Source organism: Passer domesticus, chromosome 13 (genome assembly GCF_036417665.1).
Source record: "Passer domesticus isolate bPasDom1 chromosome 13, bPasDom1.hap1, whole genome shotgun sequence".
In the NCBI taxonomy this organism is placed as follows: domain Eukaryota; kingdom Metazoa; phylum Chordata; class Aves; order Passeriformes; family Passeridae; genus Passer; species Passer domesticus.
Genome location: NC_087486.1, coordinates 6,185,576 through 6,208,062, shown reverse-complemented (window position 1 = coordinate 6,208,062; position 22,487 = coordinate 6,185,576). Strand labels below are relative to the sequence as shown.

At 54.0% G+C, this 22,487-nt stretch overlaps 1 protein-coding gene and 2 long non-coding RNA genes across 4 annotated transcripts in view; 2 read left to right on the top strand and 1 right to left on the bottom strand.

Moving 5' to 3' along the window:
• The window catches only part of FAT2 (FAT atypical cadherin 2), a 56,380-nt gene extending 47,499 nt beyond the window's left edge, over positions 1-8,881 (bottom strand). Inside the window, exon 1 of the mRNA XM_064387409.1 lies at positions 8,686-8,881. The gene's annotated coding sequence lies outside the window, so the exon portion shown is untranslated. The remainder of the gene's footprint in view (positions 1-8,685) is intronic.
• Positions 8,882-9,237: 356 nt separating this feature from the next.
• LOC135279867 (uncharacterized) lies at positions 9,238-10,207 on the top strand. Its single transcript, XR_010347029.1, has 2 exons — positions 9,238-9,290; positions 9,869-10,207. It is a non-coding gene; the product is annotated as an uncharacterized LOC135279867 (long non-coding RNA).
• A 3,673-nt stretch (positions 10,208-13,880) lies between these two features.
• The window catches only part of LOC135280171 (uncharacterized), a 51,511-nt gene continuing 42,904 nt past the window's right edge, over positions 13,881-22,487 (top strand). For both annotated transcript variants that reach the window (XR_010347221.1, XR_010347220.1), the window contains exon 1: positions 13,881-14,067. This is a non-coding gene — a long non-coding RNA (uncharacterized LOC135280171). The remainder of the gene's footprint in view (positions 14,068-22,487) is intronic.

Sequence of the window (22,487 nt, the reverse complement as noted above, 5' to 3'; positions counted from 1 at the left end):
CTGTGCTGTCCCTGATCTGTCCTCTGCTTCTGGAATCATTTATGCCACAGTCACAATGCAAAATTATCCAGAAGTTGGACTGGGGCGTTTCCAAGGCCAATGGTGAAGCTTAGCAGAAAAACAGGGGACAGTGCTCTGAAGAGAGGGGAAATCTGGTGAACTGTCTCAGCTCCAGGGAAAATCCTGTTGGGACTGACCCTGGAAGATGACAGCAATGAACCAGAAGAAATGAGGTGGGTTTCTATGACCTTTGTTCTGTGGGTTGAAAGCTGTGCATAGCATGAAACCAGCAAAAAAAATCAATTTACTGGCCCTTATTCCCAGATGCAGGTGGCTACCAAGGAAGGGCAGCACTGCCAAGCTTAGGGGTCCTTGCCATGGATTTCAAGGAGCTCCAGTGGGAAAGTGGGCGAAATCAAACAGATTTTTCATGCAGATTAAGAGAAAAACCATTCCTCCTGCTTTCCTAAGCTGCACTACCCCATGTCCCTGCGCTGTCAGTAATTAGTGCACGATCCATGGGACCTGTGGCAAGGACCATACACACTTCAGCTGCAAGCATTTAACACTTGAACACCCTCACTTGCCTCTGGCCTCTCCACCTCGTGGGACCATTTATCTCCACTCCTGAGAGTGCTCCTCTTCTCTCTGGTGCCCTGCTGGAGCTGGCTGCTCACGGGGAGGCAGCAGAGCTGGAGGAAGCCCACGGTGGGATGGAGTGTGGAAGGCAGGGCACGCTCCCGACTGAGGGAAATACCAGGGCATCATTATGTGGTGATTCAGCCTCCTTTCCTAATCACCAGGCGAGGATCAGAGAGCCTCGGGGGGCTTCGCCCTCAGCGCTGCAGATGCAAGCTCCCCGCAAAGGCGGTAAACAGCCGGGTATCTCTAATCAGAGCCCGAGCGCGCGTCTAAATTTAACATCCAAATTGGGAACCTCTGTCAAAGGCATGCCCAAATCTGCCGGCTTGAAGCGAGGGAACAAACACAGAGCTGAGATTCCAAGTGTGTGCGTGGGGAGACCGTGGAGACGGGTGGTTTGGGGCAGGACAAGGCTATTCTGGCCAGCTGGGGTATGGCCAGGGGGGGTCTCTGGGGACCCTCCCAGGGGTCTCCTGCAAGGTGTGGGCTGATGTGTTTGTTGGCCATATCGCAGAAAAGTGCTGCAGCCTGCCAGGAAGCAGGTGTGGCCCCAGCCCCACCTTTTGATTCCCTTCAAGAGGAGCTTTTGGAAGCAATAAAAACCCAAAACACAAAACAGAGCGAGTGCTGAGTGCACCCAGAGCAGCATTCCCCTCATGAGCTGTGGTGGGGACTTAGCCCAAGGTTTTGAGATTAGAAGCTTAAAGAAAAATAATTTTCATTGGAAGAGAAGGACAACTCTTCCCTTACTACTCTTTTGCCAGCATGCATCCCAAGTTTTCTTTCTTTCTCTCATTTTCCTCCCTCTCCTCCCTCCATTTTCTCTCCCTTTTTCCTTCAATACAAGAAAAAGCCTCTTCTCCAGGATAAGGACCAAGCAAAATAACCCCAAACACATCAACTTCTTTGTCAGAGGCTGCAAGAACAGGGAAAGACAGGAGATGAGACTGGCTGTTCAAGTAATTAGTTTAACGATGCATTTCAATGGCCATTGTGAAACAGACAGAGAGCAAAGGGAGCAATTCCGTAAGATGGTGAGTACAAGGTTTTGGGAAGGTAATAGGAGATGGGACATTGTTCTCCTGGCTTGGTGGAGCAGAAGGGTCCAACTACAGCTGGGGCAATGTCCTTACAGCTGCCCCCCAAACAGGACCAACCAGAAAGCTGTCCCTGGGCTTTCAGTGTGGCAAAGTCACAGAGTTACATGAACACTGTGCTGGCCACGTCTGTGAAATGTTTTGCCTCCCAATGCTGACATGGCCTGTGCTCACCCTGCAGGGAGGTTGTGCTGCTTGGTTAATGTTTGCCCTCTCCTCTGCCACAGTGATTTTGGTGGGAATTGGATCCTTTTCCATCTGGGGAGCTCCCTGATGGCTGCTCACAGTCACCCCATGGGGTTTGAATTCTCCGTGGAGATGGGTATCTTTCAAACTGTTTCCTTGGACTTTGGGAAAAAAACCAAACAAAACCACCCCATCCTTGGAGATCCTGCTCCTGCCTTTGGGTGCGCAGTCTCTGCTTGGTTTTGCAGTGCACAGGAGAAACACATCCTGGAGGTACTACACAAAGCCAGAAAACTAATGAAAAGAGCCCCTGAAGTTACGGTGTTTCCTTCTTCAATGTATCTCGGGGTTTTCCAGCGCCTGTGGATGGTTTCTTAGGGCTGATGTTTGCAGAACTGCTTGCACCAGCCTGCTTGGGGGCTGAGTTGGTGTGGGTGCAGCTTTTTGCTGGACTTGCAGATTCCATCCAGGCACAGCTGGGCTGTTCCTTCCCCATCTCCACTTTCCAATCTCTGAACGGCTTGGACAGAGTTTTGGAAATTGTTTCCAGGTTGCTGGACAGCCTGGAGCAAGGTGGCTGGTCATGTAGAACCTGGTGCACGTGCCCTTCACCACCAAGGACTGTCCTTGCTCTGAGTGCCCCATGAAATGCCGCCAGGGCAGAGTGGCAGTGCCAGACCTGTGCCACAACCATCTCATGGCTGAGCTCTGTTCCTGGGGGAAGGGGCTGTGTGCTGATGGGCTGGGCTCTAATGAGGGCTTCTCAGCTGCAGAGCCATGGAAAGCCGTGGGTTAATGAGTGTGATGCTGGCATGCAGAGCAGGGACTCTTTCCTTGGAGGTCACACAAGATCTAGAATAGATCCCTAGAAGAACAGGTACAGCCCTAAAGCACTACAGATGTTCCTTCCATCATCTGCCAGCTGAGCCAGGCAGGTGCTTTAACCCAGGGGGCTTGGGTGCCCCTAGGAGCTTGGACTGGCAGCCTCTGGAGTGGTGGTGGAACAGAGACTCTCCTGAAGGAGTTTGGGGGAAGCCTGGGAGACACTGAGTTGTGTGGGGCAGTCTGTGCCCCAGGCTGGGAGGGAGATCCAGCAGAGATAACCTTTGTCTCTGTACTGCTGCAGGGCTTGGTGAAAATGCTTCATTCTGAGGCAGCCCTGCCTTCCCCAGGCCTGGTCTGCTGTGGCCAGGGACCTGTGGGGGGTCCTGCCAGAGCCACCATCCAGGGCTGACAGTGCTGGGATGCTGTCCCTGAGTGGTGCAAGGCATGGATGAGTTGAGCCAGAGAGGAGATGGCAGGATGGCCTTCCACATGGGAAGGGTAGCTGGGAAGCATTTAGTTACTCTGCTGTCCAGCTCCTCCTTCCCCCTTACAGCTGGATGCTTTTGCCACCTTTGTCACCGTGCCAGGTTCCACAGGCTGGATGCTCAGGGCCAGAGTGACTCCAAAGGCACCTTGCTCCATGACATCCCACTGTGGCTTCCTCCAGCCAGCCACTCACCCCCTGCCCCCAGAACATCTCACCCATTCCCCATCCCTGGGGCTTTGGCTGTGCCCTGATGCTGCTCCTGCTGCCCTGGTGTGACCCTTCACTGGAGCAAGCAGGTGCTGTGTGTCTGTGCCTCCAAGCCATCCTCTGTCCCACAGCATCACCAGGCAGGTGAAGCCAAAGGCTTTCTCCTGCCACCTTTCCACCTGCAATGTGCATTTCTGTCTGCTCTGAGGAACCCAGGGAGAGCTGGATTTTGCAATGCTGCCAACACCTAGGCCTGGCCCAGGTATGTCACCTAGCTGAGGTGTCACTGTTGTAAGCTCATCAACCTGAACATGCCTGAACTCTCTGCAGAGCTGTGAGGGTCAATGATCTCTCTCTGTTTTGGCACTGCAGCATCATTCCAGAGCAAGAGTTAACTGAGCACCTCCAGAGCTCTGGAGCCCTCAGTGAGGTCTGGGGGGCTGAGGGAACCTTGCAGTGCCACCTGCCTTGCTGCTGGCTCCTGTCCCAGGGCAAGTGTGACACGAGGGAAGTGAACTTCATTGTGCCAAGAGGGAACCATCCTTATGCATCATTCCTAATCTCTTTCCTCTGCTCTCCCCAGTTATGGGAGCAAGGGGGTAAATCCTGCTTATGATCCAAAAGCTGCCACTGCACATAACCAGTGGAGGGGCTGAGGGGTGACAAGGACAGCAGCTGTGACAGCCAGCAGATGGAGGAGACAGCACATCCCACTGGTGGCTGTCATGGGAATGGGGCACCTGGGACAAGAAACAGCCCTGGGGGCTGGAGAAGGGGCAGTCAGGGATGGTAGGAAGGAGTTTTGGTGGGAGCTGCTCCCCAGGCAGGGTGTGAGGGGCCCTGGGGGTGGGCACCACAGTGCAGCAGCCCAAGCACATTGGCACAAGGGCCAGGTGGAGCATGGCAGGGCCTCACATGAGTGTGCCCCAGCTCTGCTGCTGCTGCTGGGACTGTGCACCACTCACCCTGTGATTCAGATGCCATGGAGGCTTTTAGCACCAAGCACCTCCATACCTCAGCCACTGCAAACTGCCTGTGAGAGCCTCAAGGGGTCCTGGGCTCTTCTCTGATTGCTTTCTCTGCCAAAACTCATACTGAGCCTTTCACATTTCCCTCATGCTTGGGATGCAAGTTATCTCACACTGATAATCACTCCCCTGTCTGCAGACTGCTGAGGGATTTGGGTGTGTGGGACCACACTGTCAATCCTGCTACCCTTCAGATCCACTGGCCAGCTCCAGCCAAATTTAACCAGACAAAGACTTGAAAGGAGTTAACTCTGCACAAGCTTGTGAAAAGCAGCAGGACAGAGGAGAGAAATCCAAATTAGGACTCCCAGCTGGAAGAAAAAGCTCTAATGCGAGCCCAACCCGATTATTAGACATCAGAGAATCCACACAAGAGGGAGCGCCGCAGGCAAGCGAGCTCCGTGAACTGTGCTGCTCACAAACAGCTGTTTACTGAGTGCTGCAAAGCTGGGAGAGCCACACACACCTCCCACCCGAGCCATGGGCACCAACAGGGTCAGCTCACCCCAGCCTGGGCACAGCAGCACTCTGCACAGCGTGCAGGGCTCTGACCCTGCGAGTCCCCTCTGCCACCTGAGCTCAGCCCGGGTGCTGGCACTGAGGCCGCTGCCCTCATCACCTCCCGTTCTGTGATTCCCCGTGGAGAACATACACGTTATCCTAAAATCGCCAAAATTCCTTGGGAAGGAGCCCAGGAGCATCTTGGCGTGAGGGACCTGGTGCCCTGCTGGGTGCAGGCGAGGAGCCGCAGCGCTCGGCAGGACAGGTGAAAGAATGCATTTAATGCAACAAACAGAGAGCTCAGCCTGCTCTGCCCTGCAGCACCGCCCTGCCCACCGCGCTCCTCCCTCACCTTCTCCTCCACCCGGCAATTCCCATTCTCCCTGCAGACCTGTCCCCGCACTGATCCCACATGTTCTCCTTCCCCTGGCCAGGTCCTGCCGGTCCTGCCCTCCTGCTGCCCGCAGCCCCTCTCTCTCCGCTGCCATCCCCCTGCCCCGAGCTGCTCCTTCCCGTCCCTCCCCTGCCTTTGGAGGCAGCGTAAGGACACAGAGGACCAAAAATGAATGAGACAATCAGGGCACGATCCTCCCTGCTAAAAGCACGGCTGGCCGGCATGCCAGCAGCCGTGCCACAAAAACTCCCCCAGCAGGTATTTACTGAGGGCAAAGGGATAGAAACCCTTCAGCTCGCAGAGCTGCCCGCAGCCGCCCACCTCCTGCGCCGTGTCCAGAGCGCTGCACAGGCTGCTGCGAGCCCAGCCCGTGCCCTGGGGAGCTCGGCATTCCCCGGGAGAAAAGATTCACCCCCAGGACAGACGCGTTTGAGCCCAGGCTGGTCTCGTTGCCACAGTGTGTCCTTGTGCTCCCAGCACAGGTCACTCCCTCCTGCTCCGGACTCTGCTGGGAGAGTATTTCTGAGATCTCCTGCCATTGCAGCACCTCTGTGGAGCCAGCAACAGTGCATGGACGCTGCGTGGAGCACCTGTGACAACCAGGCTGGGCACAGAGTGTCCCTGTCAACCGGGGCCATATGGAGTGTCTATTCGTGGCATAACCCAGTCTCCCGGGCTGCCTGAGTCACAGCTTCTGCCCAACGTGCAACCCAGCCACTCAAAAATAGCCACACAATGTCAGAGCATCCAAACAGCCCTGCCTGGCTACCTCTCTATTCTCTCTCCCAAAATGGCCAGTTTTGATTATTTAGTGGAGGAGCATAAAAAAGAAGGCACAGATAACCTGCTCCTTCTCCCACTTTTCAGCATCAGCGCAAATACCTGTCTGATCTTGGGCTACTGCATTTAAAAACCTTCACTGGAACCCTCCATCCCAAATGGATCAAAACCTTGTTTGAAGCCAAACAACTTTTGGTGTCTGCAATATCCTGTGGCAATTTGTTCCACAGTTAATTATGCCCTCTCTACAGAAAAGCAAAGTGTTTCCTTTGGTTTGTTTCAACCTTGCTCCTTGTCCATTTCTGAGCTACAAACCTTTCGAGCAGCCCTTGCAGCCTGCCCCTCCCTGGAGCTCCTACTTCCAAGAATTAGAGAAGAAAGTTCCTTTGCTAATAAAGCAGTACCTGCCTCATTGCCAAGGAAAAAGTGTGGTTAGAGGAAAAAATGCTTGCTCAGCAGATCAGCTTGTTAGTAGACCATGCAGCATCCATGCTGCCAACCCAGTTAAAAAAATGTAAAAGGGCTCAGGGGTATTTACTCCTCTCATGTTTGTCCATGCTACAGGAGGAAGCCCACTGCTAACTGCTCGAGGTGCAGCTGCACTTGCATGCTCCACACGTGGCACAAAACAAAGCGAGGAGCACGGAGCAGGGAATGCCATTGCTGCAGCTTGCAGGTAGCTGGAACGATCCTGCAGCACTTGCCTTGGAGCAGTTGGCAGGAGAGCAGGATGCAAAATGCATTAGTACCTAACAGATGTTTGATTCCAGGTGTTGTGCCTCCTTTGAACTCTCCCTCCGTACATGAATGATGCTTGTTTGTGTGCAGGGTTGGGAGATGATGCACTGATTTGGGAACATTAGGATTTGAAATGCATTCACAGTGAGGGAAAAGCTTGGGAGATGACGGATCCTGCTGTGCTCTCCCCTCCACAGGCAGGGCAGCTGGGCTCATTTTGGGAATGCCACAGAGCACGCTGGAGCACAACAGGCAAGGCTGGGAGAAGCAGAGACTGAACTCCCTGGCTGGGTTAGAGATCTCTCCCCTGCCCAGACCCTCAGGAACCCCAATCCCATAGCAGACAGGCAGATGTCCCTGAACCATCCTGATAAGGTGAGGTGTGCTGCACATCAGGAGATGATAAAAGTACACAATGCCAAGCCCGGAGACTTTGCTGTCCCGAATCCCCAGACAGCCCAGCCCTGCTCAGGAGCCCAATACAGACTGTTTGCTTTCCATCCCAAAGCTCCAATAACCCCCCAGCTCTCTCTAGCTGACAGCCTGGAGAGCCACGGCAGCTCCCTACACATCCCCTGCCTGCTCTTTGCCCCTCTGAGTGCTGGAATAGGGGGAACAGAGCATTCCATGTGCCCCTGCCGGGATGCGGGGCACCCTGGGCGAGCAGGAGCCCGCTGGCCACAGCCCTGCCTGCCCAGCAGAGCCTGCCCAGCTCGTACCACCACACAGCCTGAATTTCCACACCTGCAAACTCAGCCCTCCGCGGCCACAAACGCACAGGAGCAGGAGCTTTCTTTAAGGGCTTCCTCTGGAGCAGCCCCAGTCGCGTGACCGCTGATCTTTGCCCCTCTGGAGTGCCGTGCTCCACCGAGTCCAACCTCGATTTCCCGGGAGGCTGATTAGCTGATAAGCGCAGTTTGGAAGGGCGCTGCTGGCTCCAAGTGCCCAGGCCTCTCTGCCTGTGGTTCCACCTCTTTTTATCAGGGCTGCACATGTACATAGGAAATAATTCCTGCACGCCCTGAAGTGGGACTGGGCTTGCTCTGGGATTTCATCCCGTCACAAGGCACTGAACGAAGGTGCAGGCACACAAAGGGTGGCTCTGGCTTCAGCTCCCTGGCTGTGCTGCCCATCCACGGCAGGTGAGGAGCTCCTAGCTGGCTGTACAGGGAACCTGGGCAGGGGAACACCAGCGCTGTGACTGCACTCGGGGATCCCCAAAGCACAGCCCAGTTCGAGGTGACAGTGGAAGTGGCTTAGTGGGGCACGTGGGGACAGTTTGGAGCTGTACCACCTCACCCCAGTTTGTAGGGCTGTACATGGGCAATAGCTGAGCCTACAGCCACTGCTCCTGCCACAGCTCATCCATTTACTCCAGCCCAAGCTTGCTCCCTGCAGAAATCCTGCCCTGTTCAGACACCTGGACTGCTTCTCTGCTCACTGCCTCCACACCTGCCTTGCTCTGCAGCGTCCCTTTTGCCTTTGATACCTGGAGCCCACCTGCTTGCACTGGCTGCAGCCTGCTGAAGCTTCCCAGCTAGCCACCTTCTAAAAATGAAGCTTTTTCTGCCTCCTTCCATGAGCCCCGTGCTAGGGCTGCCAGAAGGGAGGAAGAGATGAAGAGCTCTGCATCCCAAAGCTCTCTCTGTAGGTGAAGGCTGCTCCCAGCAGAAGTTACTCACATGCAAAAGCAGTTTCACGATTAAATCTCTGCATCCTCCATGCCTGCCTCCATCCATGCCGTACAGACTGCTCCCTGAGTCACTCCAACTCCCCGCACCGGCGAGCAGCGTGCCTTACCTGTTGCAACAGGAGAGGGACCTCTCCTGAAGTTCACTGTCTCGCTGCTCCCTGCGCTGGCAATCCTCTCCCGCAGCAGCAGCTCGCTGCCCGCCGGGGGTCCATGGTGCTCGCAAACCAGACGGGAGGGCTCCGAGAAATTCCCGCAAGAAGGGGTTTTGCCGGCTGAAACCCCGGCGGCAGCGGTCGGGAGAAAGTTGCGAGGGGTGGAACTCGGTGTGAGCAGCGCCAGCCCTTCCGTGACGGGAGGAGGAGGAGGAGGAGGAGAGGCATCGCCCGCTCCCGAAGTGAAGTTGTGTGTGTGTGTGTGTGTGTGTGTGTGCCTGTGTCAGAGCTGGGCAAGGAACCAAGCCTTAGAGCCAAATAATTGCAGCGCTTTTTACTGTTAGATTAACCAGCGCTGCCATGAAATCCAGGGCTTCAGCTGCAGGGGGGGTGGTGGGCTGGTGGAATAAGTCGGGTAAATCCCTCCAACACACCTGAAAAACTCAAAGATTGTTTGTAGCTATCTGCCAGGTGGGTGTTGTGAGGAGGGATGGGTAGAAGGGGGTGGGGGAAACCTGAATCTGCCCTGGGAGCAGCTGCGTGCGAGAGGCGCTTTGAAGGTGGCTGTTGTTGTTGTTGTGTTGGGGAGCCCCCAGAAACCTCATCTGCTGCCCCGGGGTGCTCCGTGCTGCACAGGCAGGGGGGGAGGAAAAGGGGGTCCTGCCCTCAAAAGGCAGGAGGCAGAGGGAAGAGAGGGAGGCAGCGAGGAGAGATGGCAGCGTGGGGAGACCAGACAACGTGCAGGAGCTGTGGGGGTTTTTCTTTGTATGAGTAGAGCATCCTGACTCTGGGGTGTTGTTCAGGGCTGGATCAAGGTGGAAGGACAGCGACCCTTCTGTGGGTGTTCTTCAGTCCTGTTTGTCCCCTTCTGCCTCCCCTCTTCCTTTCCACCCCAAACCCCAGTAAATATTAACGTTCCCCCTTTAGACTGAAGTGAGGTTTGAACAGGGTAGTTCCCAATGTGGGAAATGAATGAGCTTTAGGTGAATTTTCCCCTGTCTCTGGTGTGTTTTTGCAGATGAAATTACCAGAAAGCCTTCTGTATGGTTTTAGAAAAATAAATAAATAAAAAGAGTATGGAAATTGGACAATTTTAACTTCAAACTTGGACAATTTTAACTTCAGACTGTCCACATAGGTGCCTGGCTGCTCCTCATGAGGCAACGATGGCACAGCAATGAGTGGAGGAGAGACACTGGGTCTATTAACATCCATTTGAGGAGGAGTGGTTGGTGCAAACTTGCACCTTACTGGTCACCAGCAAGCCTCACAAGACAGAGGTTATTGATCCTCTGGCCAATGTACAGATGTACAGCCTCAACTGGAACTTGTCTCAAACTAGATGCTGTCAGTTTCAATCACACAACACCAATCTCTTGGAAAATCCATGTGATTTCATGGTGCAAGTCCAAAAAGATGTGAAGAAGTTGACTCATGATACATTTGGACTATTTGGAGTTGTTGGTGGAGATGAATGAGAGCAATATGGTAAATTCACCAGAAAATGCAGTTTTGGTGGAATCAGAATTGGTCAGGAATTTAGATTAAATCTAGGGAGTTTGTACCAGGAATGAGAGAGGAAATGTGCATGGCATGGTGAGACTGAACAATCTCCCATGGGTCACTGTGGGACACTGCTAGGCTGGGAAATCTTTGTAGCTTTTGTGCTTCAAATGTTCTTGTTGGGTGCTCTGCTCACAGCATCTTAACTCCACTTGGAAAGTGACTTTGGTTTCCAGCTCTTCGTGGCCTTTCAGAAAGGGTTTGAATGGGAAACTGAATGGGAAGAGGGCAAAAATTTAGTTGGATTTACATGTGCAGCTTGCCCATTTTTCCAGCTGGTTTGGTCAGATGATTTATAGGGGAACTTGTAGTGAAGTTTTGAGGATTGTGAAAGTGACAGTGGAAGTAATAGTACCTTAAAATTGCAAATCAGCTTCTTTGGAAGGACACCTCATGAGAGGAGGCCAGATCAGCCAGTGGTGGCACTGGAGGTGCACTTGGGAGGAAGGAAAGGAAAAGTTCCTTCACACAAGCTGCCTGTCTCGTGTCTTGCAGCTGAGGAAGGCAAGAGAGTCAGGTATTGGTGGCTGGATTTCAGCAGGGCTGACGCAGGGCTCAGAACAATACTTGTATTATATTTAGACACACCAAGGTGCAAGTGAGCAAACCTCTGGCTTCAGGGCATCAGCTGATTGCTGCAAGAACCAGCATTTCCCTGTGTTTGGAGCCTTTCACCACTGCACAGGTGCCTTGTTCCTTCTGCTTCCATCTGGAGCAGTGGGGACTTGGTCTCATCGTGTGGAGCAAGGTGTGAACCCTCAGCTAGCAAGGCCAGCAGTGCTGATCTCAGCAATGCCACCCACGAGCCAGCTCTCCCTGTCTGCACTGTCTTCTTGCTCTCCCAGGTGGTGACAGGGGCCCTCTTTCACCCCTTTTCTTTGCTCTGCTGATGAAATGCTCTTTGGGCTGGTGCTCACAGAAGAGCTGTGTATCAGTCAGGCCCTGCAGAAAAATTGGGTGTAAGCTGGCTATTACCTGATCCCCTTACAGAAAATGTACAATAGCCAGTGAATGCAAAAGCCACTGACAGCTCCACCTTGCTGCCAGCAGGTTGGTGGCACTGGGTGTTCCTTCCCACAGAGGTGGCAGAGCATGCTGCCATTCTTGTTGGCTGCAGGGGACTTAGCTCTTAGAAAAAACTTTGGCTATGGAGCAGCAGAACATGAGCTGAGGAGGGCTTGATTATCCAAAAGCCCACCTGTTTTCCAAATGTAACAGATGGTTTAATAACAAAATTACCTTTCCTAATTAAATCATGGTTTTGGGGTGAGCAGCAATCTAGCTATGGAACCCCCAAAATCCTCATATTATGGTTAGCTAGGATACTAAAATGGAGTTCTGCCTTCCTTACAAAGACAAACATGGTCTCTTAGAGCACATTTGGATTGGTTGCTATCCCAGTGATCCAGAAGTACAAGAAGCAGAGGAGAACGTCTCCCGAGGTCCAGCTGTTCATTCCATATCAGTGTTGAGTGAGAGCCTGGAACTGCCGAAAACTTTCTGGCTCTGCCTCCTCAGCTCTCCTGCTCAACCTGATGTCAGGCTGGCTTGGGAAGAGAAGTGTTTATCCCAAGGAGCAACTCCTGCTCCTGCAGAAAGGGGTGGGTTGCAGAATTACTTGTGGTTGCAAGCAGAGAGGATTGGCCTGGCTGGGGGAGCTGTGCCAGGAGGAAAGAAAGAAGATGGAGCTGTGCATGGTGCCTGGCTTTGTCCTTCTTCACACCACTCAGCCAGTCAAACAAGCCAGCAAAGCTCCACAAGCTGCTGTCAACATTTCATGCCACCATGTCCTGCTGTTGGGCTCTCACCCTGTCAGAAGCAATGGGACCTTTCCAGGGTGTGGGGAACGTCAGAGATCCATCACTTGGCTGCCAAGGGTGCTTCTTTCTCCCTAATCATGGGGAGAGATTTCATTTCCTGGTTCCACCCAAGATCTCCATGTAATAAAGCCAAGACGTTCTGCTGGGGGTTACCTGCATGCAGAGTGTTCCAGTGAAGCAGCATGTTCAGGCTGGGCAGGGAAATCACCATGGGCCTCTCTGGACCAGCAAAAAACATTTACAGAGGCTTCCCTGCCCGTGGCTGGACCCACTGCCCTGCCTGTCTCCTGAAGATGTGCCTGCAGGCCCATCTTCCAGCTCATCCTGCCAAACATGTGCCTTGCCTGGCCAACACTTGCAGCTGGCCCACTGGAGTGTTGCCTCCATGGACCTGGAGGTCAGGGCAGTGCTGTTGAGATGTGGCACCGGGGTTTTTTTGTCCAAACCCTTCTGCCCTCAGAAACAGCCCCTTGATCATCCCTCCTGAGGGTGTGGGTGAGCTGGGGACTGGAATGCTCCAGCTGTGTTGCTGAGGGTGGGCAGCCAGCCTCCTGGTGGGCATTTCCTCAGCAAGCCCAGCTCCCAGATGTATCAGTCTACCTCCAAACCTACAGCAAACATCCGCTCAGGGGTGTGCTGGGAGCTGTGAGTTACCTCCCCCAGGGACAAACAACTTCAGTTTCCCCTTTGCAGGGAATAGAGCCCGTCTGTGTGTCTGGCCCTTCAGGCCTGCCTGTGCTGCCGAGCTCTGTGGGTCTGTTTGCACGGCGGCGTGCAGGGACTTGCCAGGGAAGGGGCGATTATCTGCCTGGAACGGCGGCAGCGCTTCCCCAGCCAGCGGGAGCGTGCGCTGGGGGCAGGGAGGATCCAGTCCTGGGCAGGGAGCCTGCGCTGGGTCTGACTGCAGCCTCCTTGACCAGTGCTGATGGAGCAGCTCCAGTGACTCAGGATGGTTCCTATGGACCTGTAGAACACCCTGCAGCTCCCAGACAGGCAGAATCTGTGGGGGAATGAGGGGGTGCTGACTGGAGAGGGACGTTTGGGTTGTTTGGAATCTCCCAAGGGGCACAGGCTGGATCCATCTCTCCCCTTGCAGCAGGGTGGTAATCACAACCCTTGACTCATATCTCTGTGAGCACACCTCATTCTCACTCTGAGACGCACCCTTTGTACCCAGTACAAGTCTGAGCTGGGATTTCCTTTGAGCTCCAGGTTATCCTGGCCTGAAGTCCAAGAGGAGTCCAGTGATGAATGAGTTTGACTCAGGCCACCATCATACATAATTTTGGGAATAAGAGGCTGATGCACTGCAGACCGCTCCCCTCCATTCAGTGTGGGATCTATTAAGACATCTTTGGCTCGTGAGGCTGAATGCTGGGTAGTCCCTGCCCTTAGACACTCAGAAGTGCATCACATGCAGCTCCTGTTGGTCAGGTCCCCCACTCCACAAGTTTATTGTTGGGACAGATGAAGCATGACACATGGCTAAGAGTGAAGGGCACGAGGCTGTTGGCAGTGTTGGAATGGAATCCAAGCCTCTTTGGGCCCTGTGTGGGATCATAAGGATGCTGTGGCATGCTCCCCATGTTGGCTTCCCACCAAGCATGATGCACATTGATTCCTACAGGGCACTGCTGACAGATCCCTTGCCCCTTTAAAAGAGATGAAGTCATCTTCCTCCGAAGCCATCTGGCACCAGGACAGAGTCAGAAGCTCAGTGCAACAGAAGGCTGGGATGCCAGCCCACAGAGGGGATGTCATCACTCTACAGACAGATGGGACCCTGATGGGATGGGGCGAGGTGCTGCTCAGGACCCCGGGAGAAGGTTTGGTGTCTGTGAAAACCCCTGGCAGGGTACCAAGGTGTGCCACAGCCCCACTGCCACCATCCCTGTGAGCACTGGGGGCTGGAGCTGCAGGATTTCCTGGCAGGCCCTCGTCACAGGATGAGCTGGTGAGTCAGCCTGTCTCCTCCTTCCCTCCATATCTCCGTGCGGAGCAGGCATGAGCTCATCCCGAGCCGCTCGTCCTGCGCCACGTGCCGGATGGCTGATCCAGGGATGGCTGATCCCAGGATGGCTGATCCAGGGATGGCTGATCCAAGGGATGGCTGATCCCAGGGATGGCTGATCCCAGGGATGGCTGATCTCAGGGATGGCTGATCCCAGGATGGCTGATCCCAGGGATGGCTCATCTCAGGGATGGCTGATCCCAGGGATGGCTGATCCAAGGGATGGCTGATCCCAGGGATGGCTGATCCCAGGGATGGCTGATCTCAGGGATGGCTGATCCCAGGGGTAGGTGATCCCAGAGATGGCTGATCCCAGGGATGGCTGATCTCATCGCTGGCTGTGCCACCAGCACTGGCTCAGGACCGGCAGTGTCACCGCAGTCCCTGACAGGACACCATGGGAAGAGGAGCCACCATGTCCCAGCAAGGCTTGGGGAAATGATCTCAAGCAAAGCTGCCCACCAGGCTTGAGTGGGTGGTGGGGGACGAAGTGAGTTCCTTGCTGGCACACCCAGGGGACAGCTCTCACTTCCAGGTCTGGCAGGAGGTTTCTCTCTCAGCGTTGCTGGCCGTTGCCAGGTGCCTCGTGTATCACAGACTCCCTAACCCTCCTGTGACTCACTCAGGAGCTGGTCCCCTTCACAGGACTTTGCTGGCTCATGCTTTTCTGCACCAGCAATGTCCCAGGCCACCATAAGTCTTCCTGAAGTTCCTGCACTGAGCCCCCTCCTCCCCACCATGCACTGCAAGGCGTGGTGGCTTCTGGCCAAGGCAGGGACACAGTGAGTGCCTCCTGCTGGCCCAGTTTGGCAGGAAGGAGCTGGGGCTGTGATGGGTGGATGAACACAGATGTGCTTTTCCACCACCCTGAATGAGAAACCAAACTTAGGCTTGGTGTTTGTGGAAGAGATTGGTGGGGGTGGCAGTGGATAATAGAGGAGGGAACAAGGTGGGAATTGCTTGGGTCTTACTGGAGCTGGGCATAGAAGACAGTGAGTTAACTTATCTGAAGGGTAGAGCAAGGATGAGAAGTTAAATTACAGCTCCACAATTCAGGTGTCTGTCCAGGGAGAATGAGCCATTCCCAAAAGATGAGTCTCTCCCTCACTGATGCCACACAACCAGCTTGGACTGGATGTTTAACTTTTAGTCCAGTGCACTGGATCGTGTGCTGGGGATTGCACGGGCACTGGGAGATCAGGCACAGGCAGAGCAGGGTCTGCCCACACTCTTGCTTCACTCAAATGTCTCTGGTTTGCCTGGCTTGAGCAGAAACTCTTTCAGAGTGCAGGTTAATTTTGAAATAGGGAAATCATTTGTGCTTGTTCTGGTCTGGCCTGAAAAATCCTGGACCACTAACTCTTTTCCCTAGGAAAGATCACTCCTCTCCTGCTTTGCCATGCTTTGGGAAAAAAGTTCTGTTCTTCTCCAGCCCAAATCCTTTGTACTCTCTCCTTTGCATTGCAGTCTGTAAATGTTTGTCTATTAATCTGCTAACCCTGAGTCCCACATTTCCATGCTCCCCTCTCAGATCCTTGCTCTCTCCTTCTCCTTTGCCTTGCTGCTTAGACCTGACACCAGTCTTGCCTGGCAGAGAAACCAACCTGGAAGTTCCTTGCTCCAAGGGCATTTTAAAGAGGCGCCATTGTGCAAGGGAGCCGTGCACCAGGAACACAATCCTGTGATGATTATCTCGATACCATCCTCGCTGAACCAGGGCAGCCTCAGCCAAAAGAGGAATTTAGAGCTAAACAGCTTTTGTTTACAGGAAGCCAAGCACAGTGTCTGGGCTTGTACCAGTGTAGCAGGAGATGTTGCTACTGTCTCAGACTGCAAAATATTGATGGATGGTGTGTCCCTGAGATTTCCCAGGGACGTTGTGGGAGCAGTCTCCCTAATTTTTGAAGCATCTAGTACAGGAGCCCGAGGGGAAAAGTGTTTCCTTTGGCTGACTGAACAACCAAGCAAAGGTCATCAGCTTTATTGACTGCTGTGTTTGGCCATGATCAGCACAGGCTTTGCAGCCTCTGCAGCACTCTGTGCCTTGGCATGGAAGAAGGTTGGGTCTCAGGTGTGTTGTAAAGGGCAGTGGCACCAAGGGACAGAGTACCAGCAGGCCAAACCTCCATGAATTTCTACTACTAAACAAATCCATTGTCTTTAAATGATTTCTCACAGGCTAGCAAAAGAGAGGAGACAAACTTCTCTCCCAATGCTGAAGGTACTTTTCAGGGGGTATTATTGTCTTCCTTCTGGGTTTGCAAAACAGGAAAAAAAAGCTGGTGGACTGCCTGCAGAAAAAGGCAAAGAGCCTCATGTCCAAGGCTTGTTCTGCTCAGGACAGGGAAACAAACAATTGAGAGAGAAAATAAAAATGTCTGATGGCTCTCCAGATGTGAGGGAGGGCTTGCCCACATCTGGCAGGGAGTGTTTCACAATGGGAACAGCTTTCCTCAGCCCTTGGCACATGGCTGGGGGTGGCTGTTGTACCCACAAACAGGATGGTCCAGTTCCTGTGGAGGCAGATCTGTTTGGGCAGTTCAGTGAGTCAGAGAACATTACCAGGAGCTTTTTGTGTGTTTTGGTGAAAAAAGGAAGAAGTGTAGAATAAACTGAGAGGAAAAAAGGAGTGAGAAATGAAAGAAATGCAGGTTGCAGAGGCATTTCCCAGACAGCAAATCCTAGTGCTGAGGAATACCATCCAGCCCAGTCAGGGTGGCCCTTGTGGGACTGACTGGTGGCCCACTGCCTGCTTTCAAGTGATCCATGTTTGGTAACACCTCATGGAGCTACAGTAAAACTTTCCCTGTCCTTGAAGCACTTTGTCCAACCATTTGGAGAAATATCCGAGAAATTTATCGTGCTGCTCTGATGTGTATCAGTCCCAGGCTCCTTCCCTTCATTCCAGGGATGGGGGATAATGATGTCTGTAGGGCTGACAGTCTTCTTGGTAAAAAATGTGTGCTGAGAGGAGGGGTGGCAGAGCCCCAGTGGTGTTGAACTGGGCCCACAGCATCCCCCAAATGTCTGTCATCTCCCAGTGCCTGCATCCTTCCAGGGAAGCAGGGGCATCTGGTGGGGAAACAGCCACGGAGATGTTCAGCCATACTTGCAAACATGTTAATCCAAATGGAGTAGATGGATGAGGGGAAGCAGAGGAAGGGAGCAGGGACCTGAGGACTGGGAGGTTTGGTGGGGCCAGAAGATACAGGGTATGGAAATGCTGCTGGGAAGGTGAGCCTGTCCAGCCTCCTTTGCAGAGCCAAACCTTCTGTTTTGTCAGGGTTGGGGAAGGCACTTTTCTCATCACCCTGCCCAGCAAACCCTTCCCCAGTGAGCTGGGCATGAGGACTCAACTCAGCTGTTGAGGTGAAGGCTGGATGCATTGCTGGAGAGCAAGGCTGGTCCCCTCTGGGTTTCCCCAGCAAGGAGGTTCCTCCATTTCCTGCTATGGCAGCACTCTGCACCACTGATACTTCTTGGTTTTTGGGGCTTTTGCTGTGAAGCAGCTGTGAGTATCCACCCTTCCCTCCTCCCCTGATCTGTGCAGTTCAGGCATAGCGTGAGCAAGAGGAAGGGGCAGCCTTCGTTGGAATGAGGGGCAGTCTGCCAGGAAGATAAACAGAAAAAGGCCTGGGTGAGAGGTGTGGAGAATCCCTAAAGCTGAGGGGCTTTGCATTAATTATCATATTAAGCATTCAAACTGCAAAAATACCCATCTCCATTTTCATGCGTGTTCGCTTTAAAAAGAAACAAAAATCCTGCTTAATTGCTCCACTTAATTCATTAAAGGATTAAGGCAAAGACTAAAGGAAAAAAAGTGAAGTATGATGATGGGCGGTTCTGGCATCCTGCTCCAAACCATCCAGGAGTGTTTTGGAAGGAGCCAGGGTGTGAACACGACTCCTCTGGCCAGCGTTCCTGCCCCGTTCCCAGCACAGTGGTGAGCCCTGGAGCTTGAGCAACCCTGACCACTGGGACCAGTGGCTCTTGGGGGCACAGCCCCAGGCCCTGTTCTTTGCTCAGCAGATGCAAATCCTCCCACTGAGTCCTTTGCAGGAGCTTTGCCAAGACCTCAAGGCATTCTCCATCCTCTTTGGCTGCAAGGATAGGGAAAGTTTGACAGATGCTTCTGACCCATGGACCAAACCTCATCCCGAGCCATCCCATAATCCAGGGATTTCTTTTTTTTTGTCTTGAAGTGCTGCAGCAGGAGGGAATGTTGACTTTTGCCAAATGTCCCCTGTATTTGTTTGCATTGAGCTTAAAAGTAAACCTGGGAGGCTGGTTTATCTCCTGGGCCCACTTTAATGTGAGTCCCCAAAGTTTAGAGGCCAGGTTGGTGTGGGTCTGCCTGCCTCACATCTGGGCAGGGACTGTGCTGGCAGAAAAAGGACATGGGGAAATGTGCAGGTGGGGAGTTTGCTGCCTGATAAAGGGGAGGGGAGCAGCTGGCTGGAGATTAAGACTAAGGTTAAGTCAGGGGAAGAGATTGCCCATCACTTCTCAGATTGGTGTGACCAAAGGCAGGCTGGAGTGCTGGCTTGGGAGCAGAAGGACAGGGGTAAGCCCACCTCAGCTGTGCTGAGGAGTGGAGGGAAGTGCTGCCATGGGCAGGGGCTGCAGGGGATCTCACAGGGCAGAGAAACAGGAACAGAGCTCTGCAGCCAGAGTGTGTGAGACCAGCTCTGGGCTTCTGCCTGATCCTGGGGAAGGCTGCTGGCTTGACTGAGGAACTGTGTTAGGGGGTGTGGGTTTGCTGCTGCACATCTGAAATCAGATCCCACATCCCCAGCAGCTGAGGTGGAGGTTGCCCTGGGGCTCCTGGTGGCTCGGCACAGCTTTGGTGGCAGGAGGAGGCCAGGGCAGTCTGCTTCACCCTCCCAGCGAGCTCCTGCAGGGCCTGAGGTCAGAACAGCACTGCCCCTGCCAGCCAGGATGGGCTGGGGAGGGAGTGAGGGATTGCAGCCTGTTCCCTGCAGCAAGGACTGCACGTGGCTCCTGGGCAGAGCAGGGCTGTGGGGAGGGGAGCCAGGGTCTGGCCTGGGAGGGGAGCAGAGCATCTTCTGCCCTGGGCTGCCCTCAGATCACTGTGCAGCACCTGGAGCAGCTGGGCTTGGGCAAGGTGAGCACCCAGACAGAGCTCAGCCTCTCAGCAGGGACCCGGGGTTTGTCTGAGCAGCCTGGCTTCACTCCCTCCTTCCTCTGCTCATCCCTCTCTGGTCTGCTCGCCGACCACAGGTGGTAGCAGGTGCCTCCCAAAAAAAGCCAGATTGGAGCTACAGATTTGTGTGTGTGCGAGGGGGAAACAGCGAATCACCCTTGAAACAATGTCCCTTTTCAGAGCCATGGCTCCTGGCAGGAATTATCTGTCCTCCCTGGGCAGCTCAGCCTGGCTCTGCCTAATCCTGCCCAAATCATGGCAAATCTGGGGATTGCTCAAATGTGGGGTGACACGAGAGGCTTCTGCAGCCCCTTGGGGAGCTTCTGGGGCTTCTTGTGCCTCTGGAGGAGGAAAGGGCGGGTGATAGGCTTATATGGGGAGACACATCTGTACAGACAGGCACATCTGTACAGGCAGGCACATCTGCACGGGCAGGCACATCTGTACAGGCAGGCACATCTGCACAGACAGGCACATCTGCACAGACAGGCACATCTGCACCGGCAGGCACATCTGTACAGACAGGCACATCTGCACAGACAGGCACATCTGCACGGGCAGGCAGGAGGGCTCAGAAGGTTGGGTTTGTGCTCTGTTCTTAGGACAGCCCCCATGGGGAATGCTGAGGGTTGATCCAGGGTGGGGATGAGGGTCCATTAAGGAATTGACCTGAACCAGCACAGCTTTGTGGGTCACTCTTGGTGCCTCGGAGCTGGACTCAAAGCAGAGACCCCAATCCTGGTGTGCTGCAGCAGCTGGATGCTCTGGAATGCCCTGGGCACAGCTGCTGTCACTCACAGTGAAAAATAAGGGCTGTTCAAAGATTCTCAGTGACTTAAGAACCCTCCTTCCCCAAGCTGAGGAAGAGGCAGCACAATCCTGCTCTCTGGAGCTGTTTGCAATAGTGCTGCTCAGATTACTGGGGAGGGTGTGTGCAGAGATTTAATTTCAGGAGTTTTCAGCACTGTGGGCTTCTTTCTGCAAGTGAATTTTGTGCTGTTTTGGATGTAATAGTCATTGTTTGAAATGCCCTCCCAGAGTTGTTCCCCTTTTATCTGTCTCCGCCATCATAAATATCATCTCATTTTATCTTTCAAATGGGCCCTGGAATGAAGGCTGTGGGCTGTGCTGAACCCCAGACTGGGGAATTCAGATTTTATTTGCAACATGCCAGGGAATTTTGTTTTCCAGTAACGACTTGTGCTGTAATTGTGAACTTCCTCTTATAACAGAGATCTAGCTCCCCGCTTCCCTGGAAGGGAGGCTTGAGCACTGCTGGTGTTTTCTACAGCTGCCTTGAAATTCTCAGTTTTGGCAAAGCTGGTGCAGGACAGGGATTTGTTCACATTTTGATGGAGAAATTTGGAGTGGGAAATGCAGGAAGGGTCATTGCAGCTGGGCCTGGCCTGGAGGAAGGATGGAAGGGAGGAGAGTTCCTGCTTGCCACCTCCACCTTTCCTTCCCAGCTCCTGTTTTCCTCTTTCTTTGTCTCCTCTCAGCGTGCTCTGAGCCCAGCCTGGCCCTGGGTCACCTCCTGCAGACGGGGTCAAAGCCCAGCTGAGCCTCTGGCGCTGGCAGGGAGGGCAGTGCTGGCCTGTCCCCTGCTCCAGCCCTGCTGCCAGTGCTGGCTGAGCACTTTCCTCAGCCTGCTCCTGCCAGACCCCAGGCTGATGAAAGTTGGTGTTTAAAGGCAGCGAGATAGGGCTGGGGAGGGATCAAAGCGTGCTGCCTGCAGCAGCTCTTGGTGATGCAAAGCGTGGGGCTGTGCTCTCGAGGTGATGCTCAGCACTCCTCGTGCCCCAGCCCTGCTCAGTGCCACCCCCACAGCCCTGGCTGAGGCTCCAGACCTGCTGCTTCCCGGCAGGAAAGGCTCCGGGCTCTGCTGGGCACGGGCATCCCTGTGCACAAACCCCTCCTGCACCGGGGCACACGGCAAGGTGGCCCTGATGTCTGGGGGGCTCTTTGGTCTCTCTGGGGGACACACAGCACCCAGTGTGCCACTTCCAGGGCAGAGCTGCAGAAATTGCATGCACATTAAAATGCAGCTTGCGCTGCCTGGCAGGCGTGGAGCAGCCTCTGTTCCCACGGACTCATTTACCTGCTTGGAAGTGGAAAGTGTTCAGTACCTGGCGGGCTCTGCTGAGCTAATTAATTTATTTAATAACAATTCTTAGCTGCTCTCCAGGCCTAGCTGCTTTGCATCCCAAAGGGTAATGATTTTATTTTTTTTTCAGAAATTCCCAATGGAGATGGGCCTGGTTTATTTATATAGATAGGTATTACCTTTTTTTGCAGTTCTCCATTTGAACAGCACGTTGCACAGCAGGGCTCTGGCTCTGTACCCCTGCTCTGACATGCTGTTGTCATACACATAAACACTGCCACCACTCTGGGGGTGCTGTGGGCTCTGCCCTCTGGGACAAGGGGTCCATGAACCAACGGGGCTGCAGCTTGAGCTAATGATCCAGCCTAATTAACCCAAAATCCTCCAAGGACTGCAGTCACTAGAGGGAGATGGGGGAGCCCCTCTGCTGCTCTGGGTGTGGGTGGTTCATGGTGCCCTGTTTCCCTTCCTCTGCCATCCCCAGGAGGAAATCCAGCTGGCTTGGGGGGATGCAGGAGGATGCAGCTTTCCACCATGACTTGTCAGCTCAGCATTGCTGCTCTTGGCCAACACCCTTCCCTTGGAAGTAGGGATGGGGCTGTGCCCTGGACTGGGACACACAATTCCTAGCAGGAATTAGGAAAGTCTTGTTACCTGACCGGGAATCTCTGCCCATTTTCCTGCTGCCCCTGGCAAGGCTGTTAGGGCAGTTGACTGAGGGAGTTGGTGCCTTGTCTCAACACAACATGGAAATGCTGATCAAGGCTGCCTTGCCTTCAGGGACAGGCAGGAGAACATAGGTGTGGGAAAAAGCCTGTTAGCCTGTAGGGCAGGTGCAGGGCATGCCACTGGAATTACCCAGAGCAGTGCCCATGGAAGCCTCTGGGTGCTGGGGACACTGGCTCGCTGCTGGGGCACAGCTCTGGGCAGGGGAGGAGAAGAACAATGTCCCATGGGCTGGTTTTCCCAGAGCCTGGCATGCCGCTGGCTGGGATGGGAGTGTGACTCCACGGCAGAATCCAGCACGGTGCTCCTGGCACCATCCAGCCCAAACCTCCTGTGACCTCCCTGTCCATGCGGGGCTCGCGTGGCTGC